We start from the raw sequence: 26,290 nt of genomic DNA on the forward strand, positions 1-26,290 counted from the left end.
ACAGCCTTCAGTATGGATTGCACCTCAACATAAAGAAAACAAAAATCCTCACAACTGGACCAATGAGCAACATCATGATAAATGGAGAAAAGATTGAAGTTGTCCAGAATTTCATTTTACTTGGATCCACAATCAACAGCCATGGAAGCAGCAGTCAAGAAATCAAAAGACGCTTTGCATTGGGTAAATCTGCTGCAAAGGACCTCTAATTTAAAGTGTTGAAGAGCAAAGATGTCACCTTGAAGACTAAGGTGAGCCTGACCCAAGCCATAGTATTTTCAATCACATCATATGCATGTGAAAGCTGGACAAGGAATAAGGAAACCAAAGAAGAATTGATGCCTTTGAATTGTGGTGTTGGCGAAGAATACTGAATATACCATGGACTGCCAAATGAACGAACAAGTCTGCCTTAGAAGAAGTACAACCAGAATGCTCCTTAGAAGCAAAGATGGCGAGACTGCATCTTACATACTTTGTACATACTGTCAGGAGGGATGAGTCCCTGGAGAAGGACATGATGCTTGGCAGAGTACAGGGTCAGCGGAAAAGAGGAAGACCCTCAACAAGGTGGATTGACACAGTGGCTGCAACAATGAGCTCAAGCATAACAATGATTGTAAGGTTGGCTCAGGACCGGGCAATGTTTCATTCTGTGGTGCTTAGGGCCTCTATGAGTTGGAACAGACTCGACGGCACCTTACAGCAACAACAACATAAGGTTGTCAAGAGCAGGACCCTACTCTGTGGCAATGAACAGCAACAACAACGTTTTTGTTTCTCTTGGGTAAATACCTCGGAATCAAATTGCTGGGACTCATGGTAAGTGTACGCTTAAAGTGTATACTTAATTTTATGAGACTGCCAAACTATTTTTCAAAATGGCTGTACCATTTTCAAGATTCACTTCTTTTTAAAGATTAAACTTTTATTTTGAGAAAAGCATAAATTTATGTGCCCCTAAACCAAACCACACCTGTTGCCATTGAGTTGATTCTGACTCACAGCAACCCTATCGGATAGACTAATACTGTCCCATAGGGTTCCCAAGGAGCGGGTGGTGGATTTGAACTGCCGACTTTTTGGTTAGCAGCAGAGCCTTTAACCACTGTGCCACCAGGGCTCCTAAATTTACATGCAGTTGTAAGAAATAATACAAAGAGAACTGGAGCCCCCCGGGCTCTCTGTTAAGCCAGGAATGAAACCATTCCTGAAGCCCACTCTTCAGACAAAGATTAGACAGGACTATTAAAAAAAAAAAAAAAAAAAGAGGAGCCCTGCTGGTGAAGTGGTTAAGAGCTCAGCTAACCAAAATGTTGGCAGTTCAAATCCACTAGCTGCTCCTTGGAAACCCTATGGGGCACTTCTACTCTGTTCATAGGGTCGCTATGAATCGTTTTTTTTTTTTTTATGAATTGGAATCAACTCGGCAGCAATGGAATAAAACAAAAAATAATACACGTGAGGATATGCTTCTTAGTTCAACCAGACACACAAGACCGAATAGCAGCACCTGTCATGGGCAGGATGAAAAGGCAAGAAGGGACAGGAATTGGCTGAATGGACACAGGGAACCTTGAGTGGCAAGGGGGGTGTGCTGTTGCATTGTGGCGATTGCAACTAATGTCACAAAACAGTGTGTGTATAAACTTTTGTATGACAAATTAACTTGAGCTATAAACTTTCACCTAAGGCACAATTAAAAAAAAAAAGAGAGAGAGAGAGACACCCAGATCACCTTTATTCAATTTCCCCTGATGGTAACATCTCACAAAACTGTAGTATAGTACCATGACCAGGATACTGATGTCACAGTCAAGGCGCAGAACTGTTCCATCCCCACAAGGATCTCTCATGCTGCCCTTTTATAGCCCGACCTACCTCCCTCCACCTCCTGAGGCCCTTCATTTCTTTGTTTTGTTATTTCAGGAATGTTATATAAATGAAATCATACTGTATGTAACCTATTGGGATTGTCTTTTTTCCTCTCACACAGTTATCTGGAGATTCGTCCAAGCTGTCATGTGTATCAGTAGTTTGCTCCCTTTTATTAATGAGTGGTATTCCATGGTGTGTAGGTACCACAGTTTGGTATTCCATGGTGTGGAGGTACCACAGTTTGTTTAAGCACTCACCCAGGAAGGGCATCGAGCTTGTTTCTGGTTTTTGGCTATTATAAATAAAGCTGCTGTAAATGTTCATGTACAGGTTTTTGTGTGAACATAAGTCTTCATTTCTCTGGGATAAATGCCCAGGACCGCAATTGCTGGGCCGTATGGTAGTTGCATGCTTGATTTTTTTTTTTTTTAAGAAACTATCAAACTGTTTTCAAGAGTAGCTGTACCAGTTTATGTTCCCACCAGCAATGTATGAATATACAGTTTCTCTGTGTCCTCACCAGCTTTTTATTTCTTCTATTTCTCATGGAGATAAGCCTTCCTCAGAGGGATCAACGATATACTGTTGGATTTATCATTTCTACAACTTATCATTTTAGTTATGGTCCTGATTATGTAGCTCAGCGCCCTCTTAGATAAAGTATTTTCAGAAGTCAGATAAAATAAGGAGAAAAGTTTGTGTTCCCTGTAAACCATGTGTTTGATTTTATTAGACATTCAGGGCTATAGAAGCCACTCTATTTTCTTTTTTAACTTGGCTGCTGGGATGATCAATACCACATGTTATGCTAATCATCAGTGCCTCCCATTAGTCTCCTTTCATTGCTTGCCCATGTTCCTTTAGTAGTATACTTGCTTTAATTAATTCATTTGTCTGAGTTGTCTTAGGCATCACTTCTAGGAACTTAGCTTGGTCTATTATTGTGTTTAAAATTTGAATTACAATTATGCTTATGTATCTATAGTATCCATTATATGAGGACGTACTTCAGAACATTGTCCCCCTCCCAGTGTCCTCACACACCACACACCCAGTTCCTTCGAGTCAATTCCCCCCAAATATCTCTTCTATATATTTAGTTATTTATTCTTCAGATATTTAGGGAGCATTTGCATAGATCTTATATGATTTTTGCATCAAGAAGGTCGTAGTCTAAAAGGAGAAGATAAGCTATGAATCTGAATAACTACTAAGCCAGGCAAAATGTGATACGTAACATGAAAGAGTTAAGATACTTGAGGAGCTCAGAGATGGGAGAGATTGTGTTTATTGTAGAAATATGAAAGGTTTTGTTTTAAAGGTTTTATGATCTTTTAAAAACCAGTGTCTTCATCATCAGCTACTTAAATCCTTTCAGGGATTAGACAGAGTTGTATAAACTGCTGTTACCAGTATGGGAGGTGGGAAAGAAGCGTGTGGGTTATTTGGGGAAGACTGCCTTTTGGTAAAGGTAGAGCTGAGGAGATAGAGCCCCAAGAGGGATGACCCTGGGAAAAAAGGAAGGGTTGATGTCTCAAGAAACACCAACTAGATTTGGGCACAAAGAGGACCATGACTTTGAGAGAAATGAAGGATGTCCTAGCCATCTGAGGTGACTCATCTGATGGATCCAACATTTTCAGAAATTTCAAAAGTTTATGTAGGGAGGGCTTAGTGACCCTGGGGCATCCCAGTGAGTGTGAGAACTATCTGCCCTCCGGGGTCCTGACACATGCTGGAGGTCCAGACTGATGGCGTCTGTCTCACTGCCAAGTAAGCTTTTTTTTTCTTTCTAATTAATATTTTACTATGTTTAAGGTGAAAGTTTACACAGAAATTAGGTTCTTATTTAACAATTTCTACATAAAGTATTCAGTAGTATTGGTTACATTTTTTACAGTGTGTCATCATTTTCATTCATTCCATTCTGGATGTACCATTTCCAGGGCTCTTGTTTCCCTGCCCCCCTTACCTTCTCATCTTTGCTTTAGAGTAATTTTTGATCATTTGGTTTCCTATAGGTGATTTTTCTTTTTTTTTTATTATTTTATTGTGTTTTAAGTGGAAGATGACACAGCAAATTAGTTCCCATTTAACAATTTTTATACAAATTGTTCCACGATGTTTGTTATAGTTTTCACAATGTATCAGCATTCTCATTATTTCTTTTCTGTTTGTTCTGTTTCCATTGACCTAGCTTCCTTGCCCTTTTATCTTTGCTTTTGGGTAAATGTTGACCGTTTGACCTCATATAGTTGATTGTCTAAGAGGCCACTTTACTCATGGGTGATATTGTTTATTTTATAAGCCAATCTATTATTTGACTGAAAAGTGATCTCTGAGAGTGGCTTCAGTTCCAAATTCAAAGATGTTAGGGTGACAGTCTCAGGGTTCTTCCAGTCTCTTTTGGTCTAGTAAGTCTGACTGTTTTTAGGAATTTGAATTTTGTTCCCCATTGTTCTCCCATTCAATGTGGGACCTTCTATTGTGTCCCTGGTCAGAACAGTTGGTAGTGGTAGCTGGGTACCATCTAGTTCTTCTGGTCTCAGACTGGTTCATGTGGGCTGTTAATCCTGGGGACTAGTTTCTTCCCTGAGTCTTTGATTAGCTTCAATCTCTTTTGCTCCAGATGAGTAGAGACCAATAGTTGTATCTTAGATGGCTCCTTGTAAACTTTTAAGACTCCAGATGCTACTCACTAAAGTAGGATGTAGAATTATGTAATTACTAACAAAATTATATCCTACTTCATATTTTCAAATGCCAATTAACTGAGTTGTCCCAAGAGACTCTGGTCCTAAGCCCTTCAAACTGGTAAACCAATCCCTTGAGGTATTTGAATATGTCTAGGAAGGCTCCATAACTGCCACCTACACTTATATATATGAATATATATGCAGCACAAACATATACATACATATGCCTACAGATACACCTATACATGCGTATGCGTGTACTCTCATATGCCTTCCTATACACCTGTATGCATACATATATACCTATGTAACCCCACTTGTTTTTTTTTTTGGTTATTATTACTCTAGTTACGAAATTGTGCACATTTACCAAAATGTCCCTTATTCTTGTATACTTCTTAGTGTCTTCATTTGCCTTGGTCAAGCTGTTCAGACTTCACTCATGCTGGGTATTGCCTTTCCCATCACCAAAAATGATGAATGTCTACTATTTAGAAAGCAATCCCTCCTTCTTCTTCCTCACATCCCTAGTAACCATCAAGGAAAGTTGCTTTCTGTATGAATAACTGTTCTTAACTCTCAAGTGAGATGATACAATATTTGTCCTTTTGTGATTGATGTATTTCACTCAGCATAATGTCATCCAGATCCATTCATGTTACATTTTATGGATTCTTCATTGCTCTTTAGAGTTGTGTAGTATTCCATTATATGTATATACTACAAATTTTTTTTTTCATTCATCCACTAATGGGCACTTAGGTTGAACCCATCTTTTTGCTATTGTGAATAATGGTGCAATGAACATATGTCTACTCCTGTCACTGCTCTTATATCTCTATGATATATACCTATGAGTGGAATTGCGGGATCATAAGGTATTTCTATTTCTAGCTTTTTGAGGCAGTTCCATACCATTTCCATAGTGGCTGTACCATTTTACAATCCCAACAGCAGTGTATAAGAGTTCCAATTTCTCCCCAACCTCATCAGCATTTTTTTTTTTTGATCGGTGCCATTTTTGCAGAGGTGAGATAATATTTCATTTTCCTTTTGATTTGCATCTCTCTAACGGCTAATCATTGCATCTTTTCATGTGTTTGTTAGCCAGCTGAATGTCCTCTTTGGTGAAGCATCTATTCAAATCCTCTGCTCATTTTTTTTTTTAATGGATCGTTTGTCTTTTGGTTGTTGAGTTGTGAAATTTTCTATGTTTTAGAGATCAGAACCTTACCAGATATGTCATTGCCAAAGATTTTTTTCCCAGTCTATAAGTTCTCTTCTTGCTCTTTTGGTAAGGTCTTTTGATGAGCATAAGTATTTAATTTTTAGGAGGCTCCAGTTATCTAATTTATCTTCTGTTGTTCGTGGATTTTTAGATGTTGTGTTTGATAGATTATTTATGCCAAAAATCAGGCCCCCTAGTTTTGTTTCTATGTTATCTTCCAGGAACTTTATAGTTTTAGCTTTAAAAATTAGGGCTTTGATCCATTTTAGTTAGTTTTTGTATATGGCATGATAGCATGGAACCTGTTTCATTTTTCTGCAAATGGATTCAATTTTGCCAGTGCCATTTGTTAAAGAGACTCTTTCGACTCTGACGCTTTGTTAAAGGTCAGTTACCCATGGATGAAGAGGTTTACTTCTGGGCTCTCGATTCTGTTCCACCTACCTGTGAGTCCATCATTGAACCAGTACCAGGTCGTTTTGATTACTGTGGCTATATAGTAAGTTTTGAGATTTGTAAGTGTGAAGCCTCCTACTTTGTTCTTTTTCTTCAATATTGCTTTATCTGTTTGGGGCCTCTTTTCTTTCCATATGAAGTTGGAGATTAGTTTTTCCATTTTATTAAAGAATGTTGGTGGGATTTGGATTGGGATTGCATTATATCTATAGATTGCTTTGGGTAGTATTGACATTTTGATAATGTTAAATCTTCCAATCCATGAGCATGGAACATTTTTCCATTTATATAGTTCTATTTTAGTCTTTTGCAATAGTGTTTTATAGTTTTCCTTGTGTCAGACTTTTATATCTCTGATTGGGTTTGTTCCTAGGTATTTTATCATTTGGGCAGCTATTGTAAATGGTATTATTTTCTTGATTTCCTTTTCAGAGTTCTTGTTAGTGTAGAGGAACCCAACTGAGTTTTGTGTGTTGATCTTGTACCCTGACACTTTGCCAAACTCTTCTATTAGTTCCAGTAAAAATCTGCTCATTCTTCCATCCCTTAGGCCTCTCAAGGACAGCGAAGGAAACATACTGATGGCCTTAGAGAAGCCCTGAGGACATCTGATCCTACACAGCTGGTGCCTGAAGCCTGGTACCATGGTTGACATAGTTATTTTTTACAGCCAAACCCCTAAACTAAAGGAATTCAGAAGTGAAAGAAGCACCTTCTTTTGGGGCAAAGAGGACCTAGATCTCTGGTAGAAATAGAAACATTCTTACCACAATGCTGTTGATCTATCATGAACTATTCACGGCTACTTATTATGGAATCTGTTGAGTCAGTGGCCTTTAAAGAGATTGACACCTGTTCATCAGGCTGGGTTCTACATTGGGGGCCCTTCAGGAATTATCATAAAGATGTTGTGAGCACATTGTTCATTGTTCAATAAATTACAAGCAATGGGAAAAAGTCTTCTCTGAACTTATTATAAAGATAGTTAAGTCTCTTTTGAGCATTTCCTTTTTTATCTTTTAGATTTTGTGTTTGATCACATTACCCTCTTTGCACTGCCTGCTGGAAAGTTTGTAATTCAATGATTTTACTGGACGAAGGCCATTTCAAGTCTTACTTTTATTTTCTATCCTTGATTTCCTTCCTTTTAAACATGTTGTACATTGTTTTTTGTAAGACCTTGAAATATTTTTTGTAGTAAATATGGGTGCAAATAAATAAGGAAATAAGAATTTGGCTTAGTTGATAGTGGACTACTGATTTCCGGGTCTTGATCTCCACTTCTGAAGAAAGTGGATTATATCATAATCATGATTATAGTCATGGTAATACCTAACAGTAACAGGGAGCTTACTGATTCCAGAATCTTACCTAAGGTCTTTACTAATATTAACTCAGTTCATTCTCATCACAACCCTTTGTGGAGAGCCCCATTATTATCTCAGTTTTACAGATAAGGAAACCGATGCACAGAGAAGTTAAGTGATTTTCCCAAAGCTAGGAAGAGGCAAAGCCAGGAATTGAACTCAGGAGGACTAGTCTGTCTTGCATAATCATCCAAATATTATGATAAGAAAATCCCATGAAAAATGCAGAAATATAACACAGGTTTAGACTCAGTTTCCATTAATCTGACAATTAACAGCTATGTGACCCTGTGCAAATTCCTTTACCTCATTTGAAAATGGTGGCGTAATGAGATTTTTCTCAGCAAAAGCCAAAGAGATAAACAATAGCAGTGAGATTAATAATTTTTGTCTCTCTCTATTACATATATATTATATATATTTGTTTAGTTCACAAATTCCTAAAATCAGCTACAAATTCACACATCACCTCTGCATTCTTAGCAGGTTTTTTGCAGCTGGGAGGTGAAGACCCGTGATATCTTTAAATCAAGCAGGCAGTTGAAGTGATGAATCTTTCCTTCCTAATTTAGATTAAAACCACAAAGTAGCTCTCCACATTATAATCAGTGATGGGAAAGGGGCCCACCAGAGAGAGGGGAAAATATTGGTGTCCTCAAGATGATTCAATGGTGCATGCGAAGCACTGCTCCAGTTCTGCCTCTGTGGTCTCCCAGGCCCTCCCCACTGCCCTAGTTTCTCTGGCCACCCAAAGAAGAGAGATGGCACACAGAGATGCTATCAAGCAGGACCTGATAGCATCTAGTCTGTTCTCATGAGATAAACATTCCCAACCCTGCCTCTGTCAATCACTGCTCAGGAAGTCAAGGTGCTGCTGGAACCACTCGAAACAATAACTTGCTATTAGCTGAGGAATGCCTGTGCTCTGCCTGTCCCCTGCATATTTCAGGGTTTCTCGGTCTCAACTGAAAGGCTGACATTCATGGTAATGAATAGGACATTTTTAATCACTGGTCTATATCCCAGAGGTATTCTGCCCAGGGACAATTGAGGAGGTCAAGAAGAATGATAATAATGAAAGCCAAAGAATGCTGCTAATGGTTACAGAGAAAACAATCCGAAGTGTGTTTTTATTAATCCGCTGCCTGTGCATCTGGGACGAGGGCACAGATGCTGAAATTCAAGCCAGATTGCTCCGGTTCCCTTTGGAAACTGCTGGATTACATATTTGGAAATAACAGAGCACCAGTGCCTTTGTTTATCTTTCCAGAGTAAAATACTAATTCAAGTAAATGAATCATTAAACAGGTCTGTTAGATAACTTCTCATTTTCTTAATGATTCCCATTTTCTGCAAACCCTAGAGCATGTTTCCAAAGATGTTTATCGTCGAGGTTTTTTTCACACATACCTTGTGCTGCATCCACACTTCTTGTAACTCTTTTTATGCTTCTTATTCACTCTTGCTCCTCTGTCTTTGAAATTTGCTTTCCTTGTTCATCTGGCCAATTCTTATCAGTCTTTCAAGACGGACCCCAAATCTTTATTTTTTTAATCTTTCCAACTTTAAGATTATTTTTGAGAAGAGACATTAATTTTCTTATGGAAGTTGGCAGTGTTTCCATTCTCTTGGGGGAAATAATAAGAAAACACTTTAATTAAAAAAAAATGATGTATAGTACACATGCAGCAAAGTATGGTAATCTTAACTACTTGAGAAAATTTTATATACATCTATGTAACCACCATATTAAGACAGTATTTCCAGGACCTCTGAAGGTTATTTTCTCTCCGTCATCATCAATTCTCCTCCCTAGATGTAATTGCACTTCTGATTTTTATTGCCATTAATAAATGTAACCATACAGTATGCAATTTTTCATATCTATCGTCTTTTGGTCACATTAATACCTTTTAGAGTCATTCCTGTTAAGTGTGTATCAGTGGTTGGTTATTTTTTATCGCTATGTAGTACTCCATTACTTGACTATGTCACAAGTTATGTATCAATTCTTCTGTGGATGGTCATTTGAGTTGTTTCCAGATTTTGTGACTGTGAATAAATCTGCTAGAAACAATTTTGTCCATATTTCTCAGTAGAAAGATGAATCCATTTCTCTTGGGTAGAAAGCTATAAGCGGCACTGGTGGATCATAGAGTAGGTGTATGCTTAGGATTAGCAGTTACCACTAAATAGTTTTCCAATGAGGTTACATCAATAGAAACTCACGCCAGTAATATTTGAGATTTCCAGTTGCTTCACATCCTCACCCCAAGTGTTTTTTTTTTAAGTTATTTTCTTAGATGAACGCTGATATCTTTACATTTGTGAATAAGCCATAGGGCATCCATTTTTGTGAAGTGTCTTTTCAAGTCTTTTGTTAAGAGAGTTTTTTTTCCCCCTTAACTCTTTCTTATTGATTTGTAGATGTTCTTCATATATTCTAAAATTCTGGATATATTCTTTGTTGGTTATATCTTTTCTCAGCCTGTGATTTGTGTTTTTAATTTCATAATGGTATCTTTTGATGAACAGATGTTCTTAATTTTAACAGTCTCATTTATCATTTTAAAAAATATTTTATGAATTTTGCTTTTTACTTGCTATTTAAATAATTTTTACTTACCATAAGTCATGGAGATATTATTTTTTTCTTCTAGGAACTTTAAGGTTTACGTCTTTCATGTAGGTCTATAATCCAAAGCAAATAAATTTGTGTATGATGTCAGAGGAAATAGATTAAAGTTCAAATTTGTTCATATGTGTATTCAGTTGTCAGAATACTGTTCATTGAAACTGCAATCTATTCCCCAAGGGATTGTAATGATGCCATGTAAAGCCACTTTAGGTGTGTGAAACTCTTTTAAGACTCTGTATTCTGTTTCTTAATTTGTCAAACGAGTATCAAACTGTTTTAACCACAGTAACTTATAGTAACTTTTGAATTCTGGTACTGAAAGTTATTCAAATTTGTTCTTTATCAAGATTGTCTTGGCTATTCTAAGTCCTTTGCATTTCCATGTAAGTTTTAGGATTAACAAGCTAATTTTCTCAAAAGCCGTCTTAGATTGATGGAGCAGAGAACAGTGGGATGCAGACCTCAAATTCTCATAAAATGATCAGACTTAAAGGTCTGACTGAGACTAGAGGGACCCCGGAGGTTATGGTCCCTGGACCCTCTCTTAGCCCAAGATTGGAACCATTCCCAAAGTCAACTCTTCAGGCAGGGATTGGACTGGACTTTAAGATAGAAAATGACACTGGTGAGGCGTGAGCTTCTTGGTTCTAGTAGACACATGAGACAATGTGGGCAGCTCCTGTCTGGAGGCAAGACGAGAAGGCAGAGGGGGACAGGAGCTGATTGAATAGACACGGGAATGCAGAGTAGAGAGGAGGAGTGAGCTGTCTCATTAGGGGGAGAGCAGCTAGGAGTACATAACAAGGTATGTATAAGTTTTTGCAGGAAAGACTGACTTGATTTGTAATCTTTTGCTTAATGCACAATAAATTAAAAAAAAAAAAAACCTTTTAGAATTTTGATTGGGATTGCAGACCAAAATCAATTTAAGGAAAATTTACATGTGAAAATATTGAATCTTCTAATCCATGAGCATCTTTTCTGGTCTTCAGTTATTAGTGTTTAGTGTGTCAAATATGTTCTTGAGATGGTCTCTAAATTCAGGTAGGATATATTCAAGTTTGTACTTTGGCTCTCATGGACTTATTTTTTCTTCAGCTTCAGCTTGAACTTTGAAGTGAGCAATTGATGGTCTTTTCACAGTTGGCCCTTAGTCTTGTCCTGACTGATGATATTGAGCTTTTCCATTGTCTTTCCACAGGTGTAGTCAATTTGATTCCTGTGTATTCCATCTCTCGATGTAAAAGGAAGACTGAAGAAGTATTGATACATTTGAATTATGGTCTTGGTGAACAGCATTAAATATACAATGGATTGCCAGAAGAGTGAAACAAATCCTTGTGGAAGGAAGTACAGCCAGAATGCTCCTTAGAAGTGAGGATGGTGAGACTTCATTTCAGATACTTAAGACACATTGTCAGGAGGGACCAATTCCTGGAGAAGGACATCATGCTTGGTAAAGTAGAGGGTCAGCAAAAAAAGGAAGACCTTCAGTGAGATGGATTGACACCTTGGCTGCAACAATGGGCTCAAACATAGCAACAATTGTGAGAATGGCGCAGGGCCAGGCAACATTTCATTCTGTTATACATAGGGTTGTTATGAGTCGGAGCCAGCTTCAGTCCACCTAAAAGCAACAACAACATCCCATGAACATGGTATATTTACCCATGTATATTAATATTTTAAGTTTTATTCAGGTACGCATTGTTTTTGTTTTTAAATTTTTCAGTGTAGAGAGCTTTCATATTTTTATTAAACTTATTAGGTATTTGATATTTATGCTATTGTTGATGGTATTTTTTTAATTTTATTTTTCAAATGTTTGTGACATATATAATAAACTTATATACTGATTCCAGCAAACTTGCTAAATCCATTTAGTAATTTTAATAGTTTGTTAGTAGTTTTTTTAAAAAATAATTCTTGTGTTTAATACAGCATCTGTATATAAAGCCACTTTTATTTCATTCTTTCCAGTCTTTGTACCTTTTCTTTTCCATATCTCATTGCATGGATCTATGATTTCCTGTACAATGAAGAGTAGAAAAGGGGATAGTAGACATTGTTACCTTTTTCTCACATCAGTAGAAATGTATTCAATACTTAATCATTAAGTAGTTTGTTATAAACCCATGGCCATTGAGTGGATTCTGACTGATAGCAACCCTATAGGACAGAGTAGAACTGCCCCATAGAGTTTCCAAGGAGTGGCTGGTGGATTCACACTGCCAACCTTTTGGTTAGCAGCTGAATGCTTAACCAGTATGCCACCAGGGCTCCAAATAGTTAGATAGCTATAGGGTACTTTAGAAACATAATCAGATTAAAGAGGTTGCATTTTTTCATAGTTTTTATAATCCCAAATTATTACTAAATGCTACCAAATGTTCTTGAATTATCCACTAAGATAATCATATGTTTTTTTCTCCTTTATTCTATTCTGTTAAGCCAACCTTGAATTTCTGGAATAAATTCTTCTGTTATAGTTCATTATTTTTTGTATGTATTGCTGAATTGTGTTTTATTTCTTATTTATAATTTTTATGTGTATGTTCACAAGAGATTTGTTCTGTGATTTTCTTCTCATGTAACATTACTTTCAAGTTTTTATATCAGTGTTTTGTTGGCCTATGAGTGAGCAAGAACTGCCTGTTTCTCTGTCGTATTAAATATATTGTGTAAGATTAATACTCATTTTTTTTTTCTTAAATATCTAGACGAATTCACCGTTGAAGTCATTTAGGCCGGAATTTTCTTTGGGCCAAGAATTTTAATTGTAGATAAAGCTTCTGTATATAGTGTCATTCATATTTTCTACTTCTTCTTATTCTTAAGTCAGTTTTGGTAAATGGAATTTTTGAGAGACTTTATCCATTTTTAAAATTTTTTTTTTTCAATTTTATTGGCATAAAGTCACCTTAATATCTTATCTTTTTATTAATTCATAGGTTCTGTAGGTGTGTGATGATATTCAATTTTCTTTCTTGATTTTAGTATTTTGTGTTTTCTCTTTTTTCTGATCAGTGTTGCTAGGGATTTATACATTCTATTGATCTTTTCAAAGATTCACCTTTTGTCTTTGTTGATTTTCTTTACTTCTATTTTTGATTTTACTGCTTTTTTGCTCTAAAATTAAAGAAAATATTAGTTTTTGCTGTAAGCTTAGAACAAAAGTAAATACAATCAAAAGTAGAAATATCCTCTTCATATCAGTATTTTGCCTTTTTTTCCAGTAACAATAATATATATATATTATAAAAAAAAAAAAAAAGAGGGTAATAAGTAAAACGAAATTGCCAGATAAGCACTTAAATTGGGAACAGAACAATCAGTGTTAAAATCTTTTAACTTTCTTTCACTGTTTAGATAGATGTTAAATAATAAATTAACTTGAGTTTTTAGTTTTACCTTTTCATTTAAAATAATTTCATACTTGCATTAGACTAACTTTAGTTATTATTTTGATTACTAGTTAAAATGGCTGGCGTATTCATTAAAAAATGAACACAGTCTCCAAATAAGCAGAGGCAAAATAAAGGCATGACAAAAAGAGAAAAAACAAAACAAAAAAAATTTAATCAATTAAAAAAAGGTATGAAAAGAGGAAATAAATAGAAAATAGAAGAAATACATCCAAATATATCATTAATCACAATCAATGTAAATACAATAGACTCTTTAGTTAATATTTAGTTAATAGACAAAGATCTTGACACTGGATTAAGGAAAAAGCAAAGTCCAATTCTTTGGTTTTTAAAAGAGATGCACCTAAAACAAAAACAAAGTGTCACAATAAGATTGATAGTCAAAGACGGAAAAAGATGTACCACGGTACTGTTTACCAATAGTAACAAATATAAAAGGTAACTAAGAATAGTTTTAAAAATAGCTTTTGAGGCCTTTAGAGAGAAAATTTTAAAAATTCCATTGCAATATATTAAAGAAGACTTAAATAACTGGAGCTAAAAAAAAAAAAATTTTTTTTTTTTTAATATACTATATCTTCGTATAGAAAGACTGGGCATGATTATGATGTAAATTAACCCCAAAGTGATCTATGGATTTATTGCAATTCCAACTACTATTGTAAGTGTTCTAATGGAAATTCACAAGCTCTTTCTAAAGTGTTCACTGAAGAGCAAAAGGCCAAAAGTAGTTAAGAAACTCCTTAAAAAAGGGGGGTGGGGCAGAGGGCATGTTTTGCTGGAAATTAAAACTTTAAAATGACATTAATTAAGGTGATGTGAGTAGATTGTGTTATTGATCTCAATTATTTACCCTACCCATGGGAACATTGTACTTTTTTACCTCACTGACATCTGGTTTGGACATGTGACTTGATTTGACCACCGAATGTGAGTAGAAGCGAAAGTCGAAGTTCCGTAACTTTGTTTCTCGATTGTTCTTTTTCCTTTGTGACAAAGCCTGCATACCCCACATACAAGATGACCCTTCGACTGGGTCCCAAAATGAAGAAGACATGGAACAGTGCCTCAGCTGACCCTCATGTGATAAGTAAAAAGAAATGCATTGCTGTTGTTGAAAGCCAATGAGATTTTGGAGTAGTTTCTCTTTCATAGTCCAGTAAAAACTGACTAATATGCATGAATTAATGACACTTTATTTATGAAACAGCTGGAATTACAAATTATTGGATAAAGAGTGGACTACTCAAAAGTAGTGCTGGATATTTGGTTCTTCACGTGGATGAAATGACAATGAATTCCTACCTCATGCCCTACAAAAACTTTAGTTCTATTTGGATTAAACTTTTGAATATTAGATTTAAAACCATAAACATTTTAAAAGAAAATAGACTGTCTTTATGAGCAAAAAAACCAAACCCGTTGCCATCTAGTCTATTCTGACTCAGCCACCCTACAGGACAGAGAAGAACTGCCCCATGGTGTTTCCAAGGAACAACTGGTGGATTCAAACTGCCGACCTTTTGGTTAGCAGCCATAGCTCTTAACCACTGCACCACTAGTGCTCTGTCTTAGGACATTGACTAGAAAATAATTTTTAAAATATGACTGAAACACTACCTATTAAAAATGATAAATCCTGCCACATTAAAATTAAGAATTTTATATTTATCAAAAGAAACCATAAGGAAAGTGAAGAAAAAACATGCAATAGAAGAAAATATGCAATGCATATGAAAAGATTAGTGTTAGAATATATAGAGAAATCATATAATCACTAAGAAAAAGACAAAGAATAGAAAAATAGTCAAAATACCAAAAATAACTATTCCACAAAAGTAGAAACATAAATAATTCACAAACATATGAAAAGATGCCTACCCTTGTTAGTAATTAGGGAAACCACAATGAGGTATCACTACATACCCACCAAACCAAAATGAAACCACACTCTTTGCTGTCAAGTCGATTCCGACTCACAGTGACCCTATAGGATAGAGGAGAACTGTCCCATAGGGTTTCCAAGGGGCAGCTGGTGTATTTGAATTGCCAACCTTTTGGTTAGCAGCCAAGCTCTTAACCACTGCACCACCAGGGCTCCACATACCCCATATGACAAAAATGGGAAAAGGCCAGTCTAGATTCAAGGGATGGGGAAACAGCCTCCACTTCTTAATATTCAGTCTACCCCATTACTACCCAGAGGTTTCTTTAGCACTTTTCTTCAAGTGGCATTTTTTTTTTTTTGCGTGTAAGGTACATTTTTCAATACAATATTTATTTAAATAAGTATCAGTTTGAAGTATGTCAAATTCTTGCTTTACCAGGAGCCTACATGTCTCTATCTGGCCCTGGCACTGGTAGACCAAAATAACAAAGATTTGTTCCCTTTCTTTTGGGCTCTTGGTTTGTTTGAAGAGGTGGGGAAACATCTAAGCCTTCATGTTGTATTATCAGTTAGTAGTATAGATCCTATGGTCTAATCACATTTATTATGATCCTAAGTCATAATGAACCAGGCAGGCAAACTTTGAGATAGTTACTGCTTTACTATAATGAGAAAAATAGCTAATCCTTTGAGATAGAATAGTTGACAGATCATACAATGTAGTAAAATTTGTCTGTAGTCAGATAAATCTTGGTTTGAAACCCAGGTCTACAGCTAACTAATTTATAACTTTGGGTAAGTCACTTAACATCTTTCAATTTCAGTTTCCTGATTTGCAAAATTGAGTTTATGAACTTAATTCATAAGCTTAGATTTTAAGATTAAACCAAATAATGTACATATTTACCATAATTAATGGAGGAAAACTGGTACTTAATTTAAAATGTGGAACCTTTCTCTGCTTCACTTCTTATCTGGTTAACAATAGTACCTTCCAACCTCATTAATCATGAGAATTACCCAAAACATTCGTTATGAAAAATATTGATTCCTTAACTCCACCCCAAGCCTGCTGAATCATATTTGCTGGTCATGGGGCTCTGGGATCTACATTTTAATAAGTTCCCCCAGCGATACTTGTGTTCACGGAGACTTGAAGTAGATAGAATATTTGAGAGCTCACCAAAACTACCAAGCCAATTCAACCAATGTCTCTCAATGCAGACTCCATAGAGTGGGACTGTCCCTCACACTGCAGGACTGTTAGCATCTGGCTCCAAAAAATTAAATGCCAATAGCATTTCCCAATCATTTTAATTGCATATGCCCCCACATATTCCAAATCACCATTGGAAGGCAATACTGACCTTAGCAGAGACAACCAAGCAATAATAAAACAAATCCCTGTGCTGAGTATAAAGCTGAGATTTAAACATGAATATGCGAAGTTTCCACTTATATAAAAACAATAATATATTTTTTGTGGTGTAACAGAAGAGTTAATCAGTTACAGTAGTGCTGGTCTATGTTGTCTACATTTACAAACAGGTGGATTCCATTTTCCCTCAACCTCCCTTTTCATTTGTGCACATTAAATGATCAGGTGTGATCTTCACTGAGATTTCTTGTGTAATCAGTCAGAGAAAATGTTATTATTTTAACAGCTGACACCAGCATTCCTTAGTTTGAAAGAAGTACTTTGACAAGTGGTTGTTGTAGAATGGGTTGTATGTTGATAAGAGCTAATATTTTAGTTAAGTATGTTGTTATTGCTGCTGTGTGCCATCTATCAGATTCATGAATAGGTTTCTTTACTTTTGCAACTGGTCCAGATCCAAGGCACGATTCTGAAGAACATTTCTACATTGTCCCCCTCCACCTCAATTCTTTTCCTTACATGTGATCAAGTACAGTTTGCATTTACTTAGTCTTAAGTTCAGGATTTACTCTTCTCACCAGCACTTAATTGACAATTCAACTTATTTCATTGGCCTAGAGATCATTTAACCAAATTCTATATTTATCATATTAAGTAAAATTGACATCTAACGTTCTGGAACAAACGCAACTGACTCTTGGCACACACACAACTCAGCTGGTTGGAGCAAAAGTACAGAGGATTATTGGAAAATAGCTAGTTAGCCATGGCTGGGACTGTTCAACATGCTGTGGCATCAATAGACAAGTTATACGGAATGGATAGTATCAGTTAACCTAGGGACTAAGTCATGTAGAATGTCTACTGTAGATATTGAAAATATGCGATTGGATAAATAGATCTGGAGCTCAGAAGAGAGACCCGGACTGGAAATAATAGATTTGGGAGTAAGCAGTCTAAAATGTGGCAACTGGAGCCTAGGTAGTAAATGAGATCACGTAGGGATTTAAAGTGGGGGTGAGGGAGAGGTTCTAAACATAAGGCCAAAGAACAGTAATAGCTGAGATGCTGACCCAGGAATAAGCCCTACAAATGAGATTGAGAGAGAAGGAAGCAATGTAAATGTAAAGTACACAAGCCTTAGAGATTTGATAGTGGTACTTAACAATCTTAGGGGTCAAGCATGAGAACTGAAATGCATCTATTGAGTTTACTAACAAGAAATCCCATTGGTTATGTTGTGAAAGATTATCTACTACTACTGCCCATTCTGATGTTCTTCATTCAAAGAAGAAGGAAGTTGGTGGATTTAAACTACCCGTTTTTAAGAGTTACTATAAAGCAAGCCAGGGTAACCAAGACAGAGTTGTATTGGCAAAATGATAGATATAATAAACCGTGGTGCAGAATAGAGAGTACACAAATAGATCCACACATCTAATTCATTGATTTTTGAAGGAGCAAGGTAATTCGAGAAAAAAGGAAATTCTTTAAACAAGTGATGCTGGGGCAACTGGATAGCCAGAAGAAATAAAAAAAATCAACTCTTACCTCCCACCGCATTAAAAACTTAACTCCAAATGGACTACAGGCCTAAGGTGAAAGTGAATAGTAAAAATCTTGTAGAAGAAAACACAGGAGAAAACATTTGCAGCTTTGAGAAGAGCAAAGATTCCTGAGATACATTACAAATAGCACAAATTGTAAGTGAAAACATTGATAAGTTTGATTTTTATCAAAATTGAAATCCTTTGCCTTTTGGAAGATACCACGAAGAAAGTGAAAAAACAAGCCACAGAGTGGAGAAAATATTTGTAAAACATATATCAGACAAAGGCCTTGCATCCAGAATATGTAAGAAACTCTTATAGCTTAATAATAAGATGAACAACCCAATAAAAATGGAGCAAATCATTTGAAAGCTTCCCAAAAGAAAGTATGCAAGTAGTCAATAAACACATGAAAAGACGCTTTTTCCTTTAATCAACCTCAAAAAATAAAACAAAGACGATGTGAAGGTAATGAGATGATGTTATGTCCTGAATAGGATTTTCCAACAAACAGCGCTAGGGCTTGCTTTCTGTACACGAGCATTATAATTGAAACTCTTCTTGAGCCAGAGATACAGCTGAAGAGTAGGTAGGATGCATAGGTCCCAACCCAATTTCCAGCTTCTAGAAGATTTCCACCTGACACTTCTCTGCTCTGCTGGGATGGTAACTTCTTTTTAAACCTATATGTGGTTCTCTGGTACTTGGAACTCTTGCAAATTATGATGCAAAATTGTCATTTTCAGCATTTGGGTTCTGATCTTCTCCACTCTTACTTATACGGATTTCTTATATAATCAGGAAGAGAAAATGTTACTATTTTATCAGTTGACACCAGTACTCCATTGTTTGAAAGAAATATGTTGGCAAGTGCTTGGTGTAGAGAATTTGTGCATTAACTAGAATTACGGTTTAATTAGCACTGCGTGAGGCAAGGAGAGGAATTGTTACACTGCTCTGGAGAGTGGTGAGAAGGGGCAATAGGGAGGTTGAGGGCAACTGAACTGTTTGTGTGTGGGCAAAGCATTTAAAAATGGTGATGCCCACTACTGCATTTTAAAATGCTGCTTTGATAGATTGTATTGCTCTTCACGTATATTCTGTGTCACTCCATGTGGGAGGATTACACACCACCACCTCATTAGAACTCAGACTTGGCCATATGACTTGCTTTTCCAGGCAAAAGTTTTAAAAACCAATGCATGATTCCCTCTTCTATGAAGACTGGCTGTGTTCCAGATAGAGAATGCTTTGTCAGCCTGGGTCCATGAAGATAGAGAGGGGAACAGAGCCATATCTAATCCGTGATGGACATGTAGTGTGAATAGATAGCAAAACTTCATTACTGGAAGTCACTAAGAGTTTAGGGTCATTTGATAATTTAGCCTCACCTGATTGATACAGCTTAATCTATTATATAAACTCTCCTTTGTTTCCAAAGCCTGTGATCTGACAATTCTCTAACCAATTTTGTTCTTCTCAACAAATGCTTTCTTTGAGTAATTTTTATTAATGAATCAAGAAAGGCGGTGCATTTTGGATATGGGTCGATGCACTGTTGAGCAGTGTGTGCTGAGTCAGGGGAAAAAGAATGATCTAAAGAATGCTGGCACCACATGAGTGCACAGAAATAGTGGGAAGGCCTTTGGTATTCTCAGGCAATGGAATATGAGATTGAATCAATTTTAATCAGGCATCCAAAATCCAAGGGACTTACAACTGATGTCTGGGTTATCTTTGATGGAACTATGCCTCTAAGACAACATGTACCAGTGCTACTAGATATAACCTCCTTATTCAGATTTTTTTTCACTTTCTATTTTTGATATGGGAGAATAAAGATGGTGACAACCTTGACTGAAGGAAGAGGTCAGTACCTGGGGGATTAAGATACTAGATAACTATACATGGTTAGTATAGGTCTGTGCTCTCTGGGCCAGTAGGTGATACTGGAGATTTATAAATGGCTTCATAGCTTTGAGACCACTACATTTTCATTTAGAGAAATGGGGTTTACCGTTGCTGAAGCTCGGCTAATTTTTTCTCTTAAAATTAACTCCAACAAAGAGGAAATTCCAAACAGATTGTGGCATTCAGCTGTCTGTTCAGCTTATTTTTCAGTGTGCTCTGAGTTTTCACCTTTTTTTTTTTTCCGTCTTTGCAGGTGATTTTTTGTTTGTTTTTGGGAATTGGGAGACGGTGCACCAGCAACTGCAACCCAGCAACGTTTCTGAAAATATATATATATATATATATAATTTTTTTTTTGAACTGGAAAATTGTGGAAATGACAGATGACTTTTCTTCTATTTCAAGCCTATGCCACTAAATCTCAGTGAGTGGGTGAGCAAACTCCCTCGTGGAGGTCTGGTCTTTCATAGCAAGTGAGTCTTATTCTTTTGCTTAGTGGAATAAAACAAGGCATTAGAGTGGTGACCCTTGGTGAGTGATTCTATTGGCCTGATGGAAAGAGAAATGATACTTTCTCACTCTGCACAGTCTTGGTTTTTGTTTCTTTAAGATACAGGGGTTATTGCGCTGCTCTGAGAGAGCCCTGTGGTGACTTGAGAATGGATGTCTCAGCTGCAGCTGACGGTTGCCAAGTGGGAACGTGGGCTATGCGATGCCATGCATTTTGGAATTTTAAAGTAGAAAAAAAAAATCCAAAAATTTAAAATGTTGGCAAATAAAATATTTTGAACAATGGTCTGGGTCAAACACAACTTGGTTGCTGGGTAAACTTTTAAACTATTTTCTGTTGGTTCCTTTTCTGGCAATCAGTCCCCATTACATTAGTACCTTTGGATGGGCCAGAGACATCTCATTCAGGCTGAGTTCGGTTCAATGGTTTTTAGGCCATGGAAGCCTCACAATGCTCAAATGTTTTTCTCTTCTTTCTCAAAGTCAATCTGTCTTTGCAGCATGCAGGCCTGAAAGAACTTTCCACATTGGTGGTGCCAGCAGGGTATTCACACTGCACATGTTTCTGTAACTCTGATGCCTCTCTGTTTATATTCCTCTCCCTAATTGTTCCTCTATGCTCCAGACTCAAATGTTGATTTGAGTCTCCTCTTAGAAGTCTAACAGGCATCAAATTTATTGGAAATGAAACTGGATGTCCACTGCCCCCTCTCTCAATCTTTGCAATCTCTTTCTCTTTCTGTCTTTCCATTCTCACTCACTGAATGGCACCACCAACCATTCACTTGCTCGAGGCAAAAACCAAGTAGCATCCTTGAGTCTTTTTTTACATCTTCATTCACCAGTAGGATTTATTAAATCTACTTCCAAAACATATCCTAGATCCACCCATAGCTTCCATTTTCATGCCAAATATCAAACTCTCATTATCTCTTGCATTTACGATTGGATTTATATTGAAACTCAGATGCATGCTTCCACTTTTGCACTCAAACAGTTTATTCTCCACACAGCAGCCAGAGAGTTCTTTTATCAAGTTAGATTGGGTCCCCCTTCTCTTTTAACTCTTTTTCGGCATCTCATTGCCATTAGGACAGAAACAAATTTCTATACCACAGCCTACAGAGGCTTTATGTGATCTGTTCCCAACCTGCATTGCTAACCTTCACTTTGCTCCACTCTTCCCTTAACCTTCTTGTCCTCTAACCTCCTGATCTTCCTGAACGTGGGAAGTTCATTCCTACCCCCGGGTCTTTGTGTTAGTTTTTCCCTCTGCCTGGAGTGCTTTTTCCCTGGCTCCCTCCATGTCTATAATTTCTCACATCATCTAGGTCTCAACTTCAACACCATCTCCTCAGAGAGGGCTTCCATGGCCACTATCTCCCCAGTCATACTCTATAACATCATTTTGCTTTGTCAATATTTAAATTACATTGTTCAATTTTTGTTTGATTACTGCCAGTCTACTCAAATGAGAAATACAGACTCTTGAGGGCAGGAACATTATCTTGCTTGTTCACCACTAAGCCCAGCTCCAAGGATAATGCTGGCACATGTTACATTGCTGTTAGGTGCTACTGAGTTGGTTCTGACTCATAGTGACCCTACGCACAACAGAACGAAACACTGCCTGGTCCTGCGTCATCCTCACAATCGTTGTTATGCTTGATCCCATTGTTGCAGCCACTGTGTCAATCCATCTCATTGGAGGTCTTCATCTTTTTCACTGACCTTCTACTTTACCAAGTAGGATGTCCTTCTCCAGGAACTGATCCCTATTGACAACATGTTCAAAGTATGTCTCGCCATCCTTGCTTCTAAGGAGCATTCTGGTTTCACCTCTTTCAAGACAGATTTATTTGGTCTTTTGGCAGCCCATGGTATATTCAATATTCTTCTCCAACACCACCCTACAAAGGTATCAATTCTTCTCTGATCTTCTTTATTCATCATCCAGCTTTCACATGCATGGGAAGCAATTGAAAACACTATGGCTTGGGTCAGGCCAACCCTAATCTTCAAGGTGACATCTTTACTTTTCAACTCTTTAAAGAGGTCTTTTGCAGAAGATTTGCCCAATGCAATGAGTCTTTTGATTTCTTGACTGCTGCTTCCATGGCTGTTGATTGTGGATCCAAGTACAATGAAATCCTTGACATCTTCAGCCTTCTCCATTTATCCTGATGCTGCTTATTGAGGTGTAGTCCATACTGAAGGCTGTGGTCTTTGATCTTCATCAGTAAGTGCTTCAAGTCCTCTTCACTTTCAGTTAGCAATGTTGTGTCATCTGCATAATGCAGGTTGTTAATGAGTCTTCCTCCAATCCTGATGTCCTGTTGTTCTTCATATAGTTCAGCTTCTTGGATTATTTGCTCAGCATACAAATTGAATAAGTATGGTGAAAGGATGCAACCCTGACACACACCTTTCCTGACTTTAAACCACTCAGAATCCACTTGTTCTGTTGGAGCGACTGCATCTTGATCCATGTACAGGCTCCTCATGAGCACAATAAAGTGTTCTGGAATTCCCATTCTTCACAATGATATCCATAATTTGTTATGACCCACACAGTTGAACGCCTTTGCATAGTCAATAAAACATGGGCAAACATCTTTCTGGTAGTCCCGGCTTTCAGCCAAGATCCATCTGACATCAGCAACGATATCCCTGGTTCTGCATCCTGTTCTGAATCCGGCATGAATTTCTGACAGTTCCCTGTCAATATACTGCTGCAGCCGCTTTTGAATGATCTTCAGCAAAATATTACTTGCGTGTGCCATTAATGACATTGTTTGATAACACCTAATATGTGCTTAAAAATATTTGCAGGAACAGTAAATGAACTGATTGTGGAAACATTTTTTCCATTGACAGAAAATGGTACTTTTATCCCATATGCTAGAGATCACAGTAGCATTTGTCAGCAGCCTTAGCAAAGGCAGCAATGGTGGCATTTTTGATAGGCGTCTGCAACATCTCCACTTTCCAAGGAATCAGATGCCCAGCCCCAGTGGCAGCTGGAGGAGGAGAGAAAAATGAAGACACTGGTAAGACAGCAGATGCCACGTGAGCATCCCATGAAAGCCGAGACCACTTCTGTTTTGTTTACCGTTGTATTCTCATTTCCTCTCAGAGCGTATCTAGCACTTAGTGGTGTTGTTGTTGTTGTTAGGTGCCGTCGAGTCGGTTCCGACTCACAGCGACCCCATGCACAACAGAATGAAACATTGCCCGGTCCTGCGCCATCCTCACAATCATTGTTATGCTTGAGCTCATTGTTGCAGCCACTGTGTCAATCCACTTTGTTGAGGGTCTTCCTCTTTTCCGCTGACCCTGTATAGTAGGTGCACAATAATTAGTTGTTGAATAGACATATGTTGGATCTTCTGTGGACTTCTGGAAATACTTAAGAGAAACTTTGAAAAGGACTTGAAACTTCTAATACAGCAGGTGGAAACTGAGCCAGAAAATATAGCATGTCCTTAACATTCTAGTGGGTCAAACCCACTTTCTTAAATCTCTAAATTCATGAAAAAGAAATTGATAGAATAGATTACTGACTTTATCCTAAGTCACATTTCAGTGAAAAAGTGACACGTATTTGCTGTGCATATGTTTGTACCACAAACCTTTAAAACTATACTAATGCTACATTTTTTTCACACAGAAGGATGCTATTTACAGTGATGGATGGAGAACCACAAAGCTCCACTGACAGGTGACATGTGGCCCACTCATGACACTGGTGATTCCAACCTATACAAACACCTCGGTGAGTTCACAAGTCCAGATGATATCTCAGCGGAGTGCAAATGAATATGATTATGGATCTTTGGACTTTTTTGGGAATAGCGGAAATCTTGAACGTTAAATCATGAACCCATGTCTGTAATTATCTTCCTGAGTCTAGTTTTTGCTCCGGAATAACTTGGCTTTGAGAAGCGTGGGTCAAACTTTGGGGCTCCTCCAAGCATCAGCACATCAAGTGGGGCCCTTGGCTGATCCTAGGGTGATGATGATGTTTGGGGTAGTGGCCGGTTTAGCACTGTCCATAGGCTGGTATACCGGGATGGATGAGCATGTTCATGGATCATTGCTGGTTTGCGAGAAATCAAGGGTGCAGAGATACTTCCCAGTAACAATTTTTAGTGGTTCGCTTTTTAAATACTTTTACTTTTTCCCTACTGGTGATTTTCCTGGGTTTAAATATTCATTGTTCTTTTCCTTTATGGCACTAGAGTTTTAGAACACTTTCTGCTCTTGATCAGGGCTTTTCTTCTGCCCGTCCTACTCAAAATGAGTTGAGTGAAGATTTAAGAATGGCTTTTTGGTTTACAGTTACCGTTTTGTAACTTTTGTTTTGTATCCTTTGAAGGAAGTTCTCTCCTTTGGCTGTCTAACCAGCCCTGACAGCTCTGTGTGCCAGGGCCCTGGGGATGAGTCAGACTGAGAAGGCAAGTGGCATTTACATACCATTGACTTTGGAAACTTGCTTCTGGGGTCTCTGCAGAGAATTCTGGGTTAGGTTTCAAAGTCAGTGACTGTTTCATTCTCCAGGATCACTGATTAGGAACGGGCTGTTCCCCTAAGACCATTTCCATTTCTATGGCAGGCTTTGAATAGAACTAATACATTTTAGAAATGCAAATAGACTTAATTTGAGCAAAGTGAGTGACAGGCTAAGCTATAGCCCTACTTTTCACCATTGATTCCTGCCACATTCTTTTAGGCAGGCATTTTGGGCAAAAAGAACCCTGGTGGCACAGTGGTTAAAGCGCTTGTCTGCTAACTGGAAGTTCGGCTTTTTGAACCTACCAGCTGCTCCAAAGGAGAAAGATGTGATAGTCTGCTTCTGTAAAGATTTACAGCCTTGGAAACCCTCTGGGGCAGTTCTACGCTGCCCTACAGGGTCGCTGTGAATCGGAATCAACTCGATGGTGGTGGGTTTTGGGCAAAAGGATGATGCCAAGGTCACATAACGATGATAAGGGACCCAGTTGCTTGCTTTGTTGCTGCTAATGCCCCAGTTAAAAAATTCTTCCCAGTATAGCATGAGAAATGACCCGGAACTCAAATGATCAATGTGAGTCATATACTCCATGTTCTTTCCGATTGTAGCGTCAGTCTATCCCCAATATAATTTTTTTACATAAGTGAGGAAATCAATAATGGTGAAGAAAAAGCAACATCATTATGATCTTTTTATGAATTACAAAGCCCTTCCATGTACATAATTTTATTTTATTAGACTCCTTGTTTCTTCAAAAATAAGAAAAAGGAATAAGACATAAAAAGGTGAACAGAACTTTTGACCTCAGATACGTTGGAGACTAGCCTCCTGCCTCTGCCTATTCTAAGC

At 37.4% G+C, this 26,290-nt stretch overlaps 1 long non-coding RNA gene across 2 annotated transcripts in view; it reads left to right on the top strand.

Annotated features, from left to right (window-relative positions):
• The window catches only part of LOC111751181 (uncharacterized), a 50,326-nt gene extending 24,103 nt beyond the window's left edge, over window positions 1-26,223 (top strand). The window contains exons 2-3 of one of the 2 annotated variants that reach the window (XR_002786279.2): window positions 11,465-11,646; window positions 24,599-26,223. This is a non-coding gene — a long non-coding RNA (uncharacterized LOC111751181). Of the gene's footprint in view, window positions 1-11,464; window positions 13,549-24,598 lie in introns of those variants that run through there. The other variant, XR_010323553.1, reaches the window with a different exon arrangement.
• The last annotated feature ends 67 nt before the right edge of the window (window positions 26,224-26,290 follow it).

This window comes from Loxodonta africana, chromosome 12 (assembly GCF_030014295.1).
Source record: "Loxodonta africana isolate mLoxAfr1 chromosome 12, mLoxAfr1.hap2, whole genome shotgun sequence".
NCBI lineage: Eukaryota > Metazoa > Chordata > Mammalia > Proboscidea > Elephantidae > Loxodonta > Loxodonta africana.